Raw genomic sequence first — 15,513 nt, 5'->3', positions numbered from 1 at the left:
ACCGCGAGATCATGACCTAAGCGAAAGTCGGATGCTTAACCGACTAAGCCACCCAGGCGCCCCTTTTCATCTTCAACTTTGTTTATTTCCGTTGTAAGCAAAAATCTTCATGTTCAGTGCCTGATTTGCAAACTTACCAAAGACACTGGTAACTGACTATCCAAAGAAAGTGCTATGCACAGAACATCTTAATTTGCTTTTTGACAGTAAACATTTAAAGGAATGATACAAAGATATTCAATGTACAGGACTTAAGAAGATATACACACCTTTGAGAAAATGCTTAATATATTTTTCACATAAAAGTATTAACATTTTTTTTCAAGTAATCTCTATCTGGGACTCGAATTCATGACCCCGAGATCAAGAGTCACATGTTCTTCTAACTGAGCCAGCCAGGTGCTCCAGTATTAACAATTTGTTTTACGATTCACTGTGAGCTACTGGTTTTCCTGAATTCTGGTTTGTACCTTTTGGTTAGCTGAGGTGCCATTTTGGCTGATACCTATCATTCCACATGTTCTTATAAAAATCAAATTCATTCACATGAATTTGTCAACGCAAGCAGAAAGTAGCCACATTCTTTCCAATACTTGGTACAATTTTGCACTAGTAAGGAAACAGCTGTTTTGGTTAATCCTCCAGAAAAATATATTAGATTGCTTGTGATCCTGGTACTCACAGTTAATTATTTTCCCAATGTTTATATGGATATCTTTACATATATGTATATCCAGGACTTATGTTTTACTGATGATCTTATATTCAATGAAATTGTAATTTACAGCATTTGAAGAGCCTGTAATTCTTTTTTTTTTTAAGAAGAAAAACATTTATTGCAAGGTATCCAATAACATATGGAATTTCCCATAGGACCAAAGAATGAGGTCTGTAGGCTAGAAAGCAGGAGAAAAGCCCAATTATACCAAAATGGTATTTTTCCCAAAGTCCCATTCTCCAGTGTCACCCACAGCTAAGCACATAACATGCTAGGATTCAATCAGCAGGAACTTCAGCCAGAGCTGCCCCAGAAGAACCAAATCCCCTTGCCAGTATCTGCCATATCTGCCAACATGCTGGCTATCAAATCCTATTTCCCTGAATTTAACCGCTGCTTCCTGTTGCTGGCTTCTGCCTTTCACATATTACACTGGAAGCCTCTGCCTGGCACATACACAACCCTCTTTCCAAAGGAGTCTGGGTGATGCAGTTTTTAGCTTTCTGGTATACCCCAATATACAGTAAACAAAAACTGGTCACATACTAGGCCAACAAAAGCCTTCACAAATTTGAAACCCCCAAATTTCCAGGCTATTCTCTGGTCAGGATTCAGAGCACTTCAAAACTATGGAAAGATGAATTTAAAACCTTATCTATTTGAAAATCTACAAGTAACCAACAGACAGTAATAAAATTAAGCGAGTGAAACAGGTAACAAATGTTAGAGAGGACACGGAAACCTGGGAGCCCTCACACACTGCTGCTGAGGATGCAGAGTGGCACAGCGATTTTGGAAAAGTTTCGCGATTCCTTAAGAATTCAAATATGAATTTACCGTATGACCCAGAAATTACACTCCTAGATTAGTCTGCCCAAGAAAAATGAAACCCTATGTCCAAATAAAGGCCCGCATGTTTCACTATTTAATGTATACGAATTCCTTTATTTATGCTTATTTTCCCCTCTGCAAAGAAGGCTGCACAGGGACACAGATTTGGTTGTTTCTTGCTGCGCTGCCAGAAGCTGGCACAGACAAGGTCAAAAATGTATCTGCTAAATAAACAACTTTAAAGTAACCAGCAGGGGGACGCCTGGGTGGCTCAGTTGGTTAAGCGTCCGGCTTCGGCTCAGGTCATGATATCACGGTTGGTGGGTTTGAGCCCCACGTCGGGCTCTGTGCTGACAGCTCAGAGCCTGAAGCCTGTTTCGGATTCTGTGTCTCCCTGTCTCTCTGACCCTCCCCTGCTCACGCTTTCTTTCTCTCTCAGAAATAAATAAAACACTAAAAAAAAATTTTTTTAATAATAAAAAGTAACCAGCAGGGCTTTTAAAAAACTGCCTGATTCTGGGGCGCCTGGGTGGCTCAGTCGGTTAAGCGTCTGACTTCGGCTCAGGTCATGATCTCACGGTTCGTGGGTTCAAGCCCTATGTCGGGCTCTATGCTGACAGCTAGTTCAGAGCCTGGAGCCTGTTTCAGATTCTGTGTCTCCCTCTCTCTCTGACCCTCCCCTGCTCATGCTGTCTCTCTCAGAAATTAAAAAAAAAAAACAAAAAACTGCCTGATTCTAATATTTGCTAGAAAAATAAACTTATAAGAACAGTCAGGAGGGGTGCCTGGTGGCTCAGTCATTTAAGCGTGTGACTCTTGATTTTGGCTCAGGTCATGATCTCACGGTTTGTGAGATCGAGCCCTGCACTGACAGCACAGAGCCTACTTGGGATTCTCTCCCCCCTGCCCTCGAAATAAATAAATAAACTTAAAAAAAAGAAAATTGAACAATCAAGAGAATTCTTGAAAAGAGTAATGGGAAGAGTGTCAACCCTTCTACATTATAAAATACCATATATGCCCAAAGACAAGGCAAAAATTTCCCAAAAATGCTTTTTCAAAAAAATTTTTTTAATGTTTTCTTTATTTCTGAGAGAGAGAGAGAGACAGCATGAGCAGGGGAGGGTCAGAGAGAGAGGGAGTCACAGAATCTGAAGCACTCCAGGCTCTGAGCCGTCAGCACAGAGCTTGATGCAGGGCTCAAACCCACGAACCGTGAGATCATGACTTGAGCCAAAGTTGGATGCTTAACCGACTGAGCCACCCAGGCGCCCCTCCCCAGACATGTTTTATACCTTAATTAAATTGTTTCCACCTTAAATTGTTTCCACCTTAAATTGTTTCCACGATCTCCAATATTAGGATAGCCAGTGAGATTTTATTCAGGCTTCCCAGTCTGCAGAAGCAGACTGATAAAACACTCACAGCCAACAAATCAAGGTCTTAAGACTGACATGTGAGGAGAAACAACAATAAATGGCTAATCTAGACTGTTCGGGGCACCTGGGTAGCTCAGTCGGTTAAGCATCGACTTCAGCTCAGGTCATCATCTCATGGTCCGTGGGTTCGAGCCCTGCATCAGGCTCTGTGCTGACAGCTCAAAGCCTGGAGCCAGCTTCAGATTCTGTGCCCCCTCTCTTTCTGCCCCTCCCCAGCTCGTGCTTTGTCTCTGTCTCAAAAATAAATAAACGTTAAAAAAAAATTTAGACTGTTCACAGTTCACTATCATCTGCTGAGCGTAGGTTCTGGTAAACATCCCACGCTTTTGGTTGAGCACCCAAGGGAAGGCGTACACCCCAGAACTGATGGGAGCCAGAAATAACCCAGCTTTCAGAAGGACTGAGGCCCTGCCTCTCAGCATTTCAGCTCCTGCCTAGACTAAGACTGGGCTGTGCTCAGCAGAGCTGTGTGCCTGAAGCAAGCGGAAGCCATCTCCACCCTGGAGAAGCGGCTCACTGCAGGACTCCCGTGGAAAGGACACAGGATAACCTAGATATGCAGTGTCCAAGTCAGTGTTCAACACACAAAAAATACCCTGCAATGACAAGACGTGTCACCAGGATGCAGGAGTCGCTAAAAAAGCTTCTAGTGGCCAAAGCTAGAAAGATCTGAACAACAAAATAAAGTAGTATTGGATGGTACAAGCTATGGTACAAAATAAATATGCATGAGTCCATGCTGGTACAAATAAATGACTGCATAAATAAGTGGAGGAGAATAGACAAATCTCTGATGCAGAAGGATTCCAAATCATTTACTTAGATGCTCCACTCTTGAGGGAGAACATAACTTCCCATTCCTTTTTTTTTTTAATTTTTTTAAGATTTATTTTTGAGAGAGAGGCAGGTGAGGGGCAGAGAGAAATGGAGACACAGAATCTGAAGCAGGCTCCAGGCTCTGAGCTGTCAGCACAGAGCCTGACACAAGGCTCGAACCCACAGACTGCAAGATCATGACGTGAGCCAATGTCAAGAGCTGGACATTTAACTGACTGAGCCACCCAGGCACCCCCACAACTTCCCACTCCCAAGCTGTGGGTTGTGCATAATGACTTCCTTCCTAAGAGTACAGAATGGAAGAGTGGAACAGAGTAACCTTACAGTGGGGAAACCTGACACACACTACCTCCCCCAAGTAATTAAAGGACAGTAATTAGTCACATTGATGGCATAAAATCCTTGATGAAAATGGAATCTGACCTCTGTGATCTTTCTTCAAAGAATGTATTATTGCAGTCTAACCATGCAGAAAACAGCAGATATGAGAGACATTCTACAAAATACGTAAGTACCCCTCAAAACTGACAAGGTCAACCAAAAGAAGGGAAAGTATGAGAAACTATCACAGCGTTAGGAGATAGAATGTAATGTGGTCTCCTGGGTAGCATCCCAGAACAGAAACAAAGGCATCAAATAAAAAGAGAAAATCTGAAGGAAGCATAAAGTTTAGTTAGTAATAATAATATACCAATATTGGTTCCTTAACTATGACAAATGTACCATACTAATTAACGTAAGATGTTGTAACAGGGGAAGCTGACTGTGGTGTCTGGATGCTCCTAGTGCTGGTCTTTGCAATTTTTCTGTTACAAAAAATAAAGTTTATTTTTAAAATCTATTTTCAAAAAATAAACACTATCAAGAGGAAGATGTCAAAGCTTCAAACTATCTCTAAGATTTTTTAATACACAAAATCTAGCACTTAACCCAAAATAATGACACACATAAGACAAAAAATCAAGAGGAAAAAATCAGAAAACATAAAGAAACCCACAGGAGATCCAGATGACACAATTATCACACAAGTATGGCAAAGGAATGAATGTTTCTAAGGAATTAATATAAAAGGTGTTGAACTTAGGCAGAAAACGGGGATTCTAAAACTAAAAATGCAATTATGGAAGCTTAGATTCAAAGATGAATTAACAGCAGATTGAAGAGCTGAAGCGAATTAGAATGTAAGTAAAATATATAACAAAGGAAAAAAGACCTAGTCTTTTTAAAACATTTTTTAATGTTTATTTTTTATTAAAAAAAATTTTAATGTTTGTTTATTTTTGAGAAAGAGAGACAGAGTTCAAGGTGGGGAAGGGCATTGAGAGAGGAAGACACAGAATCCGAAGCAGGCTCCAGGCCCTGAGCTGTCAGCACAGAGCCCAATGTGAGCCTATGAGATCATGACCTGAGCCAAAGTCAAATGCTTAACAGACTAAGCCACCCAAGCGCCTCCTAAAAGATCTAGTGTTTATGTAACTGCAATTTGAGAAGAAGAGGAAAGGAAGTGTCTGAGCTAATGTTTGAAAAGATAATGGTTGAAAAATTTCCAAAATTGATAAAAGATACGAAGCTACCCTGAAGAGACTTAAGACTGAAACAGTAATAAATTAATGTATGAAGGCTGACAAAAAAGAAAAGTGTGTGTAAGTGTGTTGGAGTTATTGTTGAACTAAATCTTTATTATCCACAGTAGTAGATTATAGATAATAATATCTAAAACTAAAATAATTAAGAAACAGGGATCCAAACATCTTATTCAGGAGTATAAAGTTAAATATCACGACAACTAAGACATAAAGTGGTTAAAATCGTGGAGATCCCTAACTTGTTCCTATAGGACAAATGAAGGGGGGGAATCTTAACAGAATACTAACTGGTTCTTATGAACAGATACAATTTCAGTAACATCATAGAAAGTCTAAAAGTTCTGAATCTAAAAAATTATGTTAGATGATTCATAAAGTGGTTCTAATGCTGAGAAAGACAAAGATATCCAAATCCATGTGATTCTTTTTGAAGATTTCATAAACAGTAGGGGGGTGGGGGTGGGGAAGGGCAATATTTAAAAATTAATTAAATGTGATTTTTAATATTAAATGTGTAATTAGGGGTGCCTGGGCGGCTCAGTCAGTTAAGCATCTGACTTTGGCTCAGGTCATGATCTCACAGTTTATGAGTTCAAGCCCCGCGTTGGGCTCTCTGCTAATAGCTCAGAGCCCAGTGCCTGTTTCAGATTGTGTCTTCTTTGNCCCTCCCCTGCTCACGCTGCCTCTCTCCCTCTCTCAGAAATAAATAAAAAACATTTAAAAATAAAATAAAATAAAATAAAGTAAAGTAAAGTTAAATAAAATAAAAAAATAAAATTAAAAATAAAATAAAATAAAATAAAATAAAAATGGGAAAAAATAAAAAAAAAAAAGTGGGAAGGGGGCACCTGGGTGGCTCAGTTGATTAAGTGTCCAATTCTTGGTTCCGGCTCAGGTCATGATCTCATGGTTTGTGGGTTCGAGCCCCACGTCAAAATCTGCGCTGACAGTGCAGAGCCTGCTTGGTATTCTCTCTCTCTCTGCTCCTCCCTGCTCAAGTTCTCTTTCTCCCTCTCGAAATAAATAAATCAACATTTTTTTAAAAGTGGAGTGGGAAGAAGAGAGGGCTCCCAGGAGGCTCCATGCCTCATCACACCCAGTTTCACGAACCGTCAGGCAGTCTGCGTAGACAGTGCCCTCTGGGAAAAGTGGGAACCAGGCCCTCAAGGCCGCTGTTAATCAGGGAATTTTCAAAAGAAAAGAGGCATTATTAAATCCTAAAGAGTAAGACTGCCTCCCTCGGATGAGAAAGGAAATAACTAACCTGGGATATGGCTTTGACTAGTTCAACAGTCATTTCCACTTCCCCTCCTGGCTTCTCTCCTGGAGAACGGCAGTGTCCCTGAGGACAGGGCTGGAGGGACAGAAAGAGTGACAAGGTGAGGCCCGCTTGTACTCCCAAATCATCAGCCTAAAAATTCCGTCTTCCCCTTCCTTCTCCTGGCTCTCCTGGATTCCACTGCCCAAAGCACCCAGAGACCCCCGGCACCGCGCAGCCACGCAGGACTGTCGCTTATGGTTGTTTCGCTTACGCTCAAGGCCCCAGATTTAATCTTTTTCCCAAAAGTTGCCTTCCCCTTTTTTGATCTTATTTTTATAGGTGGAGGCGGACCTTTCCCTTGTCGTATGTCTGCTTCAGGCTTTGACATGGTCGACAGTTGAGGAGTCTAGTTGGACTCCTAGTGTGGCAGAGGCCAGAGTTCTCCGCCTCCACCCAAACCCCCACAGGCCACACAACACACACAATACCAAATCCTGGCACACGTCAAGAAGGTAGCGCTATCCACCTTCCCCGTGGCCTCCCCCTACACACCAGTCACTCGGGGCCAGCTCCGAGCATACCGGGTGACGCGCCAACACGGACGTGAGATGGCGCCCACTCCCTGACCACAGAGGACTGAACCCCAAGAACCCGTATCCCGAGGAAGGCACCCCACATGTGGCCACATACACCACGGTCTCCGGGAGAGAGGCTCTGCAAGCCTTCAGGGGACAATCCACGCCTCACATGGTCTCCCTCCTGCTCACTCTGGTCTCACACACAACCACCACTAGCTTTCCTCTCACACACGCACAGGATGGTCTCTCTCCCTCACACACACACACACGGACACAGACACACACACACATTCTCAACGCACTCCTTCATAGACTCCTGGATTCCTGTCACACGCAGATACTGTTCAAGAACAAAATTCAACTGGGTAACATGCAAAGATCTGACTGGCTCCATTCATCAGTTCCAGAACAGGCTCCATCCCGTCCTGCAAACAGAGCGCAGCTCCGATCAGTTGTACAAAACAGATGTTTTTATAGGAAGGAGGTGGGGCAGGAATTTATCAGCAAAAAAAGGGGAAGATTGTTTCAGGCGAGGCAGCCCTCCCCTCCGGAGCGGGTCTGGCTGGGGGTCTCATGCAGATGACCTCATCTCCCTTTGGGGATGGACAGGACGGGCTGACAGACTACCTCACTGGTACCATCCAGAAAATTCCGCACTGCCCAGTTAAACTCCATTTCGGGTAGGCTGAAACCGCAGTTGGGTTGGGTATTAACTGCCCATCTGGGGACGTGGCCTAAGTGGTGCCAATGTGGGCCTGTGGTTTTCTTTGTAACACTACACGCACCCTGGTCTCTCACGTGGTAACTGCGCCCCTCCCCCCGCGTCTCACACACACTAAATACACAGCGCCCGCTCTCACACTCAGGCACACACACTCGTACAACCTCATAGGCCAGACACACATTCTGCAGTCTCACACGCTCACACCAACATGCTCCTGGCATCTCACGCTCTTTCTTCCACACACACACCTCCAACCATCTCTGGTAGCTCACACTCACTCACACACACCGCCCACCATCTCTGGCAGTTCATACTCATACACACATACTCAAACACACACCTCCCACCATCTCTGGTGGCTCACACACACACACACACCTCCATCTCTGGTAGCTCACACTTACACACACACACCGCCCACATCTCTGGTAGCTCACACACACACGCACCTCCATCTCTGGTAGCTCACACTTACACACACACACCGCCCACATCTCTGGTAGCTCACACACACACACGCCTCCATCTCTGGTACCTCACACTTACACACACACACCGCCCACATCTCTGGTAGCTCACACTTACACACACACACCTCCATCTCTGGTAGCTCACACTTACACACACACACCGCCCACATCTCTGGCAGCTCACACACACACGCACCTCCATCTCTGGTAGCTCACACTTACACACACACACCGCCCACATCTCTGGTAGCTCACACACACACACGCCTCCATCTCTGGTACCTCACACTTACACACACACACCGCCCACATCTCTGGTAGCTCACACTTACACACACACACCTCCATCTCTGGTAGCTCACACACACACACACGCCTCCATCTCTGGTAGCTCACACTTACACACACACACCGCCCACATCTTCGGCAGTTCACACTTACACACTTTCCACCCACATCTCTGGCAGCTCACACACACACCACCCACCCACACCCCACTTCTCTCACACTCCCGCCAGCATACTCGGATCGCGCCGGCCTCGCAGGTCCCGTCGGCCGCCAAGCGCGCGCACACTCCGGGCCTCCCCCCGCCCCGCGGCCTCTCCGGGGCCCGTACACGCCCCCTCCCCGCACACACACCCCGCCCCGCCGCCCGCAGCCGCGGCCCCCGCGCACCCGCCCCGCGGGCCTCTGGGAAATGTAGTCGGCACCGGGGATGCTCCACAGCGGCGTCCGGGNGCGGGTCAGGACGGCCCGCCCCGCTCTCGGGCTCCGACTCCTGACGCGCCGGGACAACCCACCGGCCTCCGCCCGGAAACACCGTTCTCAGCCGCGGCNGGGCGTGTCCTTCTGCCGGGGAGAACCTGGGAAGGAGGCTGAGCGCCCCAGCCGGCTGGCCTCCTTCGAACGCCTCGGCGCCCGGAGGGCGTGGCCCGGGGATCAGGGGCGTGGCGGCGTTGGGCGGGAGTGTGCGCAGGCGCGCGGCATGCGCGTTCCCCCTCCCCTCGCCTGGAGACCGGAAGCGTCCCTGGTTACCTGGTCACACGTGCTGCTAGAGCACCGCGCGGCAGTCGGCTTCCCTGGCGCCTTCAGGTGCAGCTTTGCGATGCGACGCCCTGTCCGTGTGAGCGCGGGCTGGCTCCGGGCTTGGCCCTCGAGCCTGGCCGTGGGAGCGCGGTTTTCTTCCTGTGCTAAGTTTTGCAACGGGAAGATCTGCCAGGAGCCGCACCGGCCTCTCTGGATGGCAGTCACAGGAAGGAAGTGACAGTGTTTGCAGCTCCTGCCATGAGAAATGAAAACTGGGATCTCCTTCTGCTACTATTGGCTCATGTTGGATATAAGCCTGCTGGTATTGACCAGACCTCACAATATTCCATATCAGACCCATACTCTGAATACAGATACCTCATAAGGAAAAGCATATTCCTGCCTTTACAAAAGAGATTTTAGATGAAAGCTCTATGGGTGACTGTCAAAAGGCTCTTCCTATGGGCCTTGCAGAACCAAGACTTAGGGGGTTAAGAACACAAGAATTACAACTGAGCCTGGCCCTGAGACCAAGGGCCTATTTAGGGGTTAAGAGCAAAACATAGTTACCACATATATCTTTGCTAATTGGTGAAACATAGCAGTCCCTTCCTCAAGGCCTACTTTCCACAAACCCCCTCCCTTACACTGGCAGCTGGGATGAGGATAGATAAGAGTAGCTAAAACATAACCCAGGGGCAAAAGACTGACCCATTCAGGGCCCCCATGTTAGTCTCCACAAACAAACCAATTCAGGAACATTCATCCTCTTGAGAGCCAGACAAAATACTCCTAACTTATCTATATACAATTTGACCTATGTTATCCTATTTTTCACTAAGAACATTCTGTTATTTCCTTGGTCAGAATAATTCTACTATTGTTATCACAAAAGGCCTCCCATTGTAAGAAATTCCTTTCTATGACTTCATCTTGTTGCTGAACCTTTAAATAAAGACACAAAAACCGACAGGACAGAGATGCCTGCCTGGTGATCAGAAAGAATCTCGGGGCTCTCTCACTCTCACTCTCGCCGACACCGTCCATCCTTCAGGGACCCCCTGGACCTGCCGGAGCCAGCTCGGCCTCCGGCAAGGATCAGCGGCCGGGAACTCTGATCGTGTGCTATCACCAGTGTGACGACGACGAATTAGGAAACATCTCTCCTGCCGGACGGGACAGTCAGTATTCTTACTGTCCGGAGGCGGACTCTGCAGCGGGACTGCCCCTGACAGTGGAAGCGGCCCCGGCAGGAGGGGCACTAAGAAAACTGTAGAAGTCATGCACGGGGACTGGGCAGGGAAAAAAAGGCAAAATTCCCTGGCCTCTTAATTAAGATCTGACTTTTAAGTGAATGAACAAAATAAATGGTATATTCGAATGAATTCGTAAAATAAATAAGTATACCGAGTGGTGGGAAAGGCTATGGAGAAACAGAAAGCAGGGGGGGATAGAATGTAGAGGAAATTATAATGTTTGCTGTGGAGAAATAGAGGAGTGAAAAAGGAGAGAAGATATCATCCATAATCCCACAAGTCAGAACTACTGCGAACACAATTAACATTTGTACCTTGTAGCTTAAAACATATTTTCCTTTCACACCCCAGTTGAGATCTCTATACTGAAATAAACAATGTAGAAAAATGGGACCATAATGGTACATAATTCCTGTAACATTTTCCTCCATCATATGGTAAACACCTTTCTATATCATAAAGCATTCTTCTTTAGTCCATTTTTTTCTTTAGTTCAATTTTTTTTTTTTACAAATAGTTTATTGTCAAATTAGTTTCCACATAACACTCAGTGCTCATCCCCACAAGTGCCCTCCTCCATGCCCCTCCTCCCCCCCACATCCATCAGTCCTCAGTTTTTGTCAGCATTCAAGAGTCTCTCATGGTTTGCCTCTCTCCCTTTCCCCCACCATTTCCGCCCTTCTTCTCCCCCTTGTTCCTCCGTCAAGTTCCTCCTAATCCTCCTATACGTGCAAACATATGATATTTGTCCTTCTCTGCCTGACTTATTTCGCTCAGCATAACACCCTCAAGGTCCATCCATGTTGCTACACATGGCCAGATGTCATTGTTTCTCATTGCCATGTAGTATTCCATGGTATAGATAAACCACATCTTCTTGATCCATTCGTCTGTTGATGGACACTTAGGCTCTTTCCATGTTTTAGCTATTGTGGAGAGTGCTGCTATGAACACTGGGGTACATGTGCCCCTATGCATCAGCATTCCTGTATCCCTTGGGTAAATTCCTAGCAGTGCTATTGCTGGGTCATAGGGGAGTTCTAGTGTTAGTTTCCTGAGGAACCTCCACACTGTTTTCCAGAGGGGCTGCACCAGTTTACATTCCCACCAACAGTGTAGGAGGGTGCCCGTTTCTCCACATCCTCGCCAGCATCTAGAGTTCTCTGATTTGCTCATTTTAGCCACTCTGACTGGCGTGAGGTGGTATCTCAGTGTGGTTTTGATTTGTATTTCCCTGATGAGGAGGGATGCTGAGCATCGTTTCATGTGTCTGTTGGCCATCTGGATGTCCTCTTTGGAGAAATGTCTGTTCATGTCTTCTGCCCATTTCTTCACTGGGTTGTTTGTTTTTCGGGCGTGTAGTTTGGTGAGTTCCTTATAGATTCTGGATATTAACCCTTTATCTGATATGTCATTTGCATCTTTAGTTCAATTTTTAATAATTGCAATGTTAGGGGTGCCTGGGTGGCTCAGTCCGTTAAGCACCTGACTTTGACTCAGGTCATGACTCGTGGTTCATAGGTTCGAATACTGCATCAGGCTGTGAACTGACAGCTCAGAGCTTGAAGCCTGCTTTGGATTCTGTCTGTCTGTCTGACTCTCTCAAAAATAAATGTTAAAAAATAAAATAATTGCATGGGGCGCCTGGATGGCTCAGTTGGTTAAGCATCCGACTTCGGCTCTGGTCATGATCTCACGGTTCGTGGGTTTGAGCCCCACGTCGGGCTCTGTGCTGACAGCTCAGAGCCTGGAGACTGTTTCACATTCTGTGTCTCCCTCTCTCTCCGACCCTCCCCTGCTCACACACTCTCTCTTTCTGCCTCTCTCTCTCTCAGAAATAAATAAAACAGGGGCGCCTGGGTGGCTTAGTCGGTTAAGCGTCGGGCTTTCGCTTAGGTCATGATCTCGCGGTTCGTGGGTTCGAGCCCCGCGTCGGGCTCTGTGCTGACTGCCAGCTCAGAGCCTGGAGCCTGTTTCCGTCCGTGACTCCCTCTCTCTCTGACCGTCCCCTGCTCACGCTGTCTCTCTCTCTCTCTCTCCTAGAAAAAGAAAGAAAGAAAGAAAGAAAGAAAGAAAGAAAGAAAGAAAGAAAGAAAGAAAGAAAGAAAGAAAGAAAGAAAGAAAACACTAAAAATAAAATAAAATAAAATAATTGCAATGTTAAAATTCTTGATTGCCCCAAATAATTTGAGCAAAGTGCTCAAAATCCTGAATACTAAGCAAATTCTTAGTATACTTCTATCTCAAGTCTTGGCCAACTGACCCTCCTGTTGGTGCAGTGTGGATACCTGATGAGTTAGTGTCATTCGTTTCTGGGGTCAGAGATGCTCAGATTTGTGAGGCTATATGAACCACAGAGGATTGCATACTGTTATTTGTTATTGCAGGACTACAGAAAGCATTAGTGTGGGAAAACAATATATTCTCCTACCCAACATCTTAGTCTGCCCTCCAGAGCTTCTGGCATTCAACTATCTGGACCAATTCTGCAGAAAAAGAAAAAATATAAACTATGCGCAAAATAGGAAAAGCAGTTACCTGAAAGCACCAGAGTTACCAAAGGAGAAAACAATTGAAAACATAATGACCACTATGTTCTCAATTTGATGAAAGTATAAAACTGCAGATTCAAAAAGTTGAGTGTGCTGGGGAATCCTGGGCAGAGAAGGGACTCAAACTTTTACAGCTGGGTTGGATTCAGAAGCCCTCATATGTAGCGCCATGGCAGGAGACAGTGCTGGGTGCTGAAAATGGCGGAGGGAAAAATCTCCTCATTGCTCTCACCATCCAGACTACCCTCTCCTCCCTTACTCCTTGCCCTTCTTCAAGCTCTCATCAATGAAGAGCTAATCTCCTGGCAGCTGCTGCAGGTGTTAAACTCTTTGGGTCGCTATTTCTGTAGGAAAAATAAAGTGCCCAAATTCAACTGATAGGATGTAAGCAATGTTTGGAAAGGGGATTGAAAGCTAAAATGATCTTGATCTAGTTTATAATTAGGGAATAGCAACATCTAGCCTAATGTCCTTTCCTCATGCTTTGTGATTGCCATTGTACTTGTAAGTTTATATATTTACTCATTTATCTGTTTATTGTCTAACTCTCTTCCTAAAGTGTATGTTCCACGAAGATCCTTATGTTTGTTTTACTTCTGTTTAGAACACTGCCTGGCATAAATTGGGCACTCAATAAATAGATGTTGAAAGGATGAATTTTTAAAATTGGTGTGTTGTAACACAGGAAACAACAGATGTTGGCGAGGACGTGAGAAAGGGAAACCTTCTTGCACTGTTGGTGGGAATGCAAACTGGTGCGGCCGCTCTGGAAAACAGTATGGAGGTTCCTCAAAAAGTTAAAAGTAGAATTACCCTGCAGCCCAGCGAAGGATCCAAAAATACTGATTTGAAGAGGCACATGCACTGTTGTTTATATCAGTATTATCGATAATAGCCAAACTATGGGAAGAGCCCAAATGTCCAACGATTGATGAATGGATAAAAAAGATGTGGTAAATATATACAATGGACTATCACTCAACAATCAAAAAGAATGAAATCTTGCCATTTGCAAGAACTAGAGTGTATTATGCTAAGCGAAGGTAGTCAGTGACAGAAAGACAAATACCATTTGATTTCACTCATGTGGAATTTAAGAAACAAAAGAAAAACAGGGGAAAATAAAAGGAGAGAAGGGCCAAACCGTAAAGCTGACTTGTAACTACAGAGGAAGAACGGGGTTGCTGAAGGAGAGGTGGATGGGGGGGTGGGCTAAATGGGTGATGGGTATTATTTGTCGACACGAGCACTGGGTGTTATATGTAATGATGAATCACTAAATTCTACTCCTGAAACCAGTATTAACACTATATGTTCACTAACTAGACTTTAAATAAAAACTTAGACAAAAAAAATAATAAAATAAAAATTGATGGGTTCTGTGTGTATTCTCTAAACGCCCACAAAGGAACAAAAGACCTTGTCGGGTGAGGAGCTCACCCCATGTAGAGGTGATTCATGTCCCCTCCCTGGTGAGCCAAAGAAAACAAAATGAAATCCCCGGATGAAAGGAAAAAAATGGACCGTTTAGAGAAGAGGATGTGCTCGGACGCTGTTACACGGGACAGCAGCGCCACCTGCTGGAGACGGGCACCAAGTACAACAGCCCCACCTCCTGGAAGCTGAGCTTTCTCGAAGGGTGGCCTGGGGATTCTTCCCCTGACATCCCCATTCCAAGTCGGCTTATACTGAATGGTTAGCAAGTCAGGGACGCAACAGGCTTTGGTGGCCCCAGGAAAATGGTCTGTTTAGGAGTGGCAGCCACCCTTTCAGGGAAGTTTCATCCTTCTCCCTAAAGATCCACTAGCTCAGTGGGCATTTTGAATCACAGAGGTTCCCCTGAGGTTCCTGGGTGCAATTCATTGATGATCCAGCTAAGTGAAAGCGGATGGTAGATACCAATGAGTAAATGCCAATGGTGGCATTTACTCAAACCCATGCAGTAGGGTCAGATGACAGAACAGGTCGGGAGGAAAGCCATCGGCCTTGCCTTGGACAAAACTCTAAGGACTAGACCTTTCAAAACATTAAGAATCTGCAGAAGCAGTGACCTACTTGCTACCTAGGTAGGAGAGAAAAGAAAGGGAAACTAATTTTGTTGGTAATTTTACAGAATTTAAAAATCACAGCAGTTGAGGGGCGCCTGGGTGGCTCAGTGGGTTAAGCATCCAACTTCAGCTCAGGTCACGATCTCATGGTTCATAGGTTCGAGCCCCGCATCGGGCTCTGTGCTGA

Source organism: Crocuta crocuta, unplaced genomic scaffold (assembly GCF_008692635.1).
Source record: "Crocuta crocuta isolate KB4526 unplaced genomic scaffold, BGI_CrCroc_1.0 scaffold142, whole genome shotgun sequence".
NCBI classification, from domain to species: domain Eukaryota; kingdom Metazoa; phylum Chordata; class Mammalia; order Carnivora; family Hyaenidae; genus Crocuta; species Crocuta crocuta.
The sequence above is the reverse complement of the archived record's forward strand: the minus strand, read 5'-3'. Positions refer to the sequence as shown.